This window comes from Camelus dromedarius, chromosome 26, assembly GCF_036321535.1.
Source record: "Camelus dromedarius isolate mCamDro1 chromosome 26, mCamDro1.pat, whole genome shotgun sequence".
NCBI classification, from domain to species: Eukaryota; Metazoa; Chordata; class Mammalia; order Artiodactyla; family Camelidae; genus Camelus; species Camelus dromedarius.
In genome coordinates this window covers 28,703,947-28,710,805 of record NC_087461.1, presented here as the reverse complement: position 1 = coordinate 28,710,805, position 6,859 = coordinate 28,703,947, and the positions used below count along the sequence as shown (strand labels likewise).

The 6,859-nt window shown below is 42.8% G+C and overlaps 1 long non-coding RNA gene across 1 annotated transcript; it reads right to left on the bottom strand.

Moving 5' to 3' along the window:
* Positions 1–682: 682 nt before the first annotated feature.
* Positions 683–4,672, bottom strand: LOC135319372 (uncharacterized). The gene is made up of 2 exons (XR_010377891.1): positions 4,121–4,672; positions 683–858 (listed from the first exon to the last, which is right to left on the bottom strand). It is a non-coding gene; the product is annotated as an uncharacterized LOC135319372 (long non-coding RNA).
* Positions 4,673–6,859: the final 2,187 nt, after the last annotated feature.

The following is a 6,859-nucleotide window of genomic DNA, read 5'->3' as shown; positions in this document are numbered from 1 at the left end:
GAGGGGAACAGGGTGGGAAAGGATAGACTGGGAGTTCGAGATTTGCAGATAGTGAGTGGTAAATATAAAATAAAGCAACAAGTTTATACCACACAGCACAGGGAACCATAGTCAAAATCTTGTAGTAGCTCATGGTGAGAAAGGACATGAAAATGAATATACGAATGTTACTGTATGACTGAAGCATTGAGCTGTACACCAGAAATTGACACAAAATTGTAAACTGAATATAATTCAATAAAATAAAAATTTAAAAATCTGAATATTTAAAACGACCCTTGAGAGAAATGGCCCCATCTCACCAAAGGCAGGAAAACGCTGAGACACTATGGGGAGGAGGAGGGGAGATGGCGCTGAGAGGCCGGGAGAGCGTGAGGGCAGATATAGAGGGGCACCAGGCAGGGGGCAAATGCGGAGAAGAGGGGATAGATTCTCTACCGCAAGGAACGCTTGCCAGCCAGATGTATGACAGGGCCATGTGGCATTAGGACAGGCCAGGGTGGAGCAGGGCTGAAAATGGGACACGGACTGACCTGGGCATCTTTCAGGCTTCCAGCTGGGCTGGGGATGGAGGGAAACATGTGACCCAGCCTCCCCTAGTTCAAAGCAGGAGTCTTCGGACAAAACCTCGGACCATGGCTATATAGAAAATGGAGCTAAACAAACATCCAATTTCTGTGAATTATATGTGGAAAGTGTTGATTTATTGATGCCCAGTAGGCAGAGAACAAGTGCAAATTGCTCTAACTCGCTCCCATACACACAGCATTGTAAACATCCACTCACCAAGCACTTGGCACAGGACACTTGCATAAGAGTGGTCTGTTATTCCAAAGACAGGATGAGGCCACAGAAAACCTAGGAGAAGGAGAAGGCAAAGTAGAGAATGGAAACCAGTGCAGGATCTGACCTCTGGTAATGGAGCATCAAAGGTGAAACACTGCTTACCTTTGAAGCACACTCTCAAGAAGGCAGCAAGCATGGGATTGAAGGTGATGCGCTGAGTGTTAGAAGAGTGCACAGCAGATGCTTGGCTGACAGAACTCAAAAAATTAGCACAAAATATCCCCACAATTGAATCTGAGACCACGTTCCGAGCTGCCAAATCTGAGCTAGCAGAGGCAGCGAAAAAGAGGGATAGGGCTACGGATGGTGGCCCACGCAGAACTCAGGGATCTAGAGTGTGTTGTGGGTTTTGGTGGGTACTTTCAAGAGCGCAAAGAGAACTGTGACCTCAGTGAGACAGCAACCGCACTGGCGCGTGAGGTTGAGTTTATCGATATGTCCTATGGCCACATCCACTGCATCTGCAGGACCAGGGAACAATATGATATTTTGCCAATACAGCACGTGTGGGGATCAATCAGAGATATCATGCATCTGGTCTGAGGGTTCCAGGGGGCATTGGGTTTGAAATCAGTATTAAAAGTTTTAGGATCTGTTATACTCGTCACCTAGACTTGGATAACGGTCTGGTTTGAGGCAGAGGATACGGAACAGCTCTGTGTTTGCTTTAGTGAACACATGACTCAAGGATGAGAGAACAAGGAAGAGTGGTCAAAGTCCACAGCATGAGAAGATGAAGCATTTCTTACAGCATTATCTCCCAAATGCAGATGCTACATTTTGGACGGTACTGACAGGGTACTGCACCGAGGACACATAGGTCGGTCTGCGGGATCATCCCAGCAGGCCCTGAAGTATGACATTCATACATATGATTCCACTGGTGTTTCTGTAGACAGAGAAGCTCTGGGAAGAACTGGTAACATTGGGACATTCCCATGGCAGTAGAAAGTACAAGCGCACTCTCTGTAAGCTCTTTTGGAGACACTCCAAAATGACATACAGAGGAATGAAGACCTGAAAAAATATAGAAGCTTCATTTCCAGTAGAGGAAGTGCCTTGTGCCCTTTCAGAACTGTGAGATTAGCGTAATAAAAATGAGGTTCTACTAACTGAAATACAATGGTGTGTTCATCACAACAAAGGGAACACCAGCAATTAGAGATATAACAGACAACACACACAGGAACAGGGCATGGCATCAAGGTCTAGGGAAAATTGTCCTCTCAGAAATGCCATGGAATTGCTTACACAAAATACTCTAAAGTTTTCATAAATCCAACCCCTATAAGTCTATACTACATACCTGATAGTACTTGTAGAGTAGAGAAAAAGAAGTATAGTAAAAAAAAAACAGGAAGTGCCATTTTCTGTTACAAAGTGATTAAAGGCCCAAAAAATAAGCTTTCAAACAACTAGACGGCAAAACGCTACCAGAGAAAGCACTGAAAATGGAAGTGAGGAAAACACTAATGAACAGCAGGGCCTCTGAAAAACAAAAGGCAGAATACCAGAAAAAAGGAAGAGAAAGTCTAAAGAAGAAAAAATAATGAGAGAAAACTCAATAGGTGAGATAATAACTGGGCTAAAGTCAGGCCTATGCAGACTACATAATGCACAGGGACTCGTGAATGACTGTGACGACAGGGGAACAGAAATCAATCGATCAGAAGAAGACACAGAAAAGCAACTGCAAACCAACGCAAACATCGCTGTTGAATCATGGGTTAAGACAAAGCAGGAAAGAATAGGACTCATAGAATTCCCAAATGGAAAAGCAAGAGAAAAAATAAAAATTCTGAAAAGTAATTCGTAGAAAAATCAGAATGAAACTTGCTGAAAGCCAAGAAAGGATCATCTATACGAATTCAGGAAGTACATAGCGTCCAAATGACGTGGAATACCAATAGACCAACAAGCAGCTGTAGAATTCAAATAAACAAATTTCATGATCATCCCAGTGATGTAAAATGCACCTCGAGGAAAGCAACTTAGTCACAACAGAACCTCCAGAGGGGTTTCAGCTGATATCTCGGCAGAAATTTTGCTGCACGGGGAGAAGTGCGAGGACATAGACCATATCCTGAATGAGAAAAAGCTGCAATCTAGGGTAGCCTATGCCAAATGACCGCCGTTTATAACAACAGCAGAGCTAGGGAATTTCACTGACGATCAAACCTTAAAAGAATTCAGCAGTTTGAGACTGATCCTAAAACAAAAATTGAGGATCCTACCCTGAGTAGAAAAGTAGCATGATGAAATGGAAAAAACAAAACCATTATTGCAAATGCAAGAAGAGCCTGAGTTGCAAAGAAGTAAGAAGAAGAAGGTAAGTAGGACATCAAAATCTTAAAGATGGGAGAGGGTAGCAGGAAATCATAGGTGATTTTAAGCACTATCTTAAGTGAATCAGCTTATATGACTGTCTGTCTGAAGCAAAAGGAGAGATGCATGGCCTAATGTGTTTGCAAAACAAACAAAAAATCAGACAAACAAACAAACACCAAAAGGTTACAGTTGGCTGACATATACCAAACAACCATGATTATTCAAAACAAAATACTCAAAGTGATGTCAAGGATCATTCATCACGCAATGACCCAGTATCGCGGCTAGCATGTACTCAAAACACTTGTATTCAGAACACAAACGCGTGCATTAGTATTCATAGATAATGATCCAGAAGTGCATATCTTGACCCAAAGCAAATGACGGTTTTCAACAACAGTAGTTCATAGAAAGGGATATAGACTTACAAGAATTCCAACAGGATGAATGAATGCCATATTCTAACCTAGGTAGAGAAGAAATGCCATAAGCCTATAACAAAGACAAGTAGCTCTGCAAAACTGTACTAAGAGCAAAAGAGACAGACAGGAAAGTGCACGTTGGGATTGGTTTCATTTCTAGGAATTTCAGCCCTCATGAAACTAATGGATCCATGTTCTGAGAGTGTGGGTGTTTCAGCAGAAAGCAACAGACGGATATGTATTCTGGGTGAATGGATATTACACAAACATGAGTTTCCTGGAGTGGGTCTCTGTGTACTGTGAACTGTTAGAAAGTTTAAATAGGTGTGAATCCATAAACTGAACATGGACACACTTCCCTCGGTTTTTACTGTGTATACAGATATGAAAAAAAGGAAAGAGGGAAGAGAAAAGACCATGGGACCCTTGTTGATATAATCACATTTCCCTTAGGGACCTCTCGTCTAAAGCAGCCTCTCCCCCAACATTGACTTAATGCATCAACCACTGTGAATGTCACTTACCGGTTGGATTCCAGGTGGAATGTTGGTTTGTACCACGAGCTTGTTGCGGCTGGTGGATCCAAGGTAACTGGGCAGAATTCTGTTGGTGGATCAATGTGATGGAGGGGCTGCCGCCCTATATGGAGATTGGCTTAAGTCTTTGGTTCGGGAATCTGTGTAAGTTGGAGATACCGCTGCTGCCCAAAGACCTGAGTTCACTGGTCAGTTTCCAGAATCTGAAAGGGCATACAGTGGAAGAACTACCTGTCATCAGCTTAATGCTGAGGCTTCGAGGTACGTTCAGACTTGCCCTTTCTTGTTGACGTCGACTTTATGGGAGACACGAAGAGAAGTTGGCAGAAAAGCTGGCTGCATGGACTGAGGAGACGTGCGAACACATTGATGAGAGTTGTTCTGCTACACTGAAGATTATCGTCATGGAGACATCTCTAGAGCATACCAGGCTCGAAAGAAATTCATGAGAGCTACTAAACCACGCTGATAATGGCAGAAACATACTGGGTGTGAACTTATACTTGAGAACTTTACTCGATTATCTGCTCCAAGAATGGGTCCATGATTACTGATGTCTAAAAGAGAAGAGATGGCAGAGATGATAAAAGCGCTCATGTTATTGGAAGAGTTCATGAGAATCCACACATCCCAAGGGGCAGTTATGAATCATTCAGACCAAGATGCACCAAGCCCAAGTAAGCCGATTCCCAGGATTGTGCCTAGCTATCAATCACATGCTCTTCCCTCCACTCAACTCAGACATCCATTTCAAAGGGTCAGAACCTGAGCTGCAATGAATCCAGTATTAGGAGAGCAAGCCCCTCCTAGAATCAGAGTACCTCCTCTTTCACAATCGGTAAACAGTGAACTCCTTAAAGGTCAAATACTCTCGATTAAAATAGATAGGAATTGAACACTTAGCTCACACAAAGGAATGATGACCTTGCCGTATATTCAGGAAATGCTGGGATTATGTATTCTTTGGGCTGAAAGGAGTGTGGGAAGTGAGTGGAATATTTGACTGAACTTGAACATGTATTAGGCCTCAGTTTTTCTAGACACTACAGGAAAATATTAGAAGTCAGATAGTGAACTGAACTGTAAAAGTCGCCAAAAACATTAAAGACACAGGGTATGTGGACCGTCTTTCCCTTCCGTCAAGACCCGGGTGCATTATTTCTTGGAGTTGCAGACTTGGTTGTGCTAAATTGCTTTACCCAACATGATCGGATGATTAAGCATTCTCAGCACTGATAGAAGAACACCTGGTTCTCTATAGCCTAGCATAGCTACAGCAGGTTTCTCAAAGTTAAATGCCTCAAGGCGCTTTTGGAATCAAGCCTAAATTTATATATTCTGTTTAGATTTTCTTGTATAATCCTAGAGAGGAATGTTACCCCTTGAAATGCAAACATTGCCTAGTATGTGTCATTGGGAGTAAAGGGCACCAGGTGCACAAGGGAAAAACAGGTTGGGGGTTATTTTAAAGTTCCAATAGGTATTTAATGGTTCCTATTTTTGTTGGATGCTTCAAGAGAAAAGAGTTGGCATGTCCCCTTCAAACTTTCGGACTACTATTTTACATTGAGTCTGACGGTTTTTTCATTAGAGCTGACAAAATGTGACAAAAATTGACAAGTTTGGCTTCTAGTTTGATGTGGTAATATTCAAAAATTAACTTCAATTTCATATAAATCCCAAAACACGTAAATCGATACAATTAACCTTCTTAAAGACTGCAACTGCCTTGTCAACATAATGTCAAAGCTGGAGTCATCGGACAATCCTTCCGACCATGGCTGTAAAGAAAACAGAGCTAAACAAATATCCAATTTCTGTGAATTATATGTGTAAAGTGTTGATTTATCGATGTCCAGTAGGCAGAGAACAAGTGCAAACTGCTCTCAATAGCTCCCATAAACAAAAATTTGTAAACATCCACTCACCCAGGACTTGGCATAGGACACTTGCCTAAGAGTGGTCTGTTAATTCCAAAGACAAGATGAGGCCTCAGAAAAACCGGAAGCAGGAAAAGACAAAGTAGAGAATGGAAACCAGTGCAGGATCTGACCTCTGGTAATGGAGCATCAAAGGTGAAACTCTGTTTCCCTTGGAAGCACACTCTCAAGCGGGCAGCAGGCATGGGATTGAAGGTGATGCGCTGAGTGTTAGAAGACTGCACAGCAGATGCTTGGCTGACAGAACTCAAAGAAAACACCTCAAAATATCCCCACAATTGAATCTGAGACCACGTTCCGAGCTGCCAAATCTGAGCTAGCAGAGGCAGCGGTAAAAGAGGGATAGGGCTACGGATGATGGCTCTCGCAGAACTCAGGGATATAGAGTCCGTTGTGGGTTTTGGTGGGTATTTTCAAGACAGCAAAGATAACTGTGAACTCAGTGAGACAGAAACCGCACTGGTGCGTGAGGTTGAGTTAATCGATATGTCCTATGGCCACATCCACTGCATCTGCAGGACCAGGGTCCAATTTGACATTTTGCCAATAGAGCACGTGTGGGGCTCAATCAGACGTATCATGCATCTGGACTGGGGGTTCAAGGGGTCGTTGGGTTTAAAATCAGTATTAAAAGATTTAGGATCTGCTACATTCATAACCTGGATTGGGATTACAGTCTGGTTTGAGGCAGAGGATGCGGAACAGCTCTGTGGTTGCCTTCGTGAACACATGACTCAAGAATGAGAGAACAAGGAAGAGTGGTCGAAGTCCACAGCATGAGAAGATG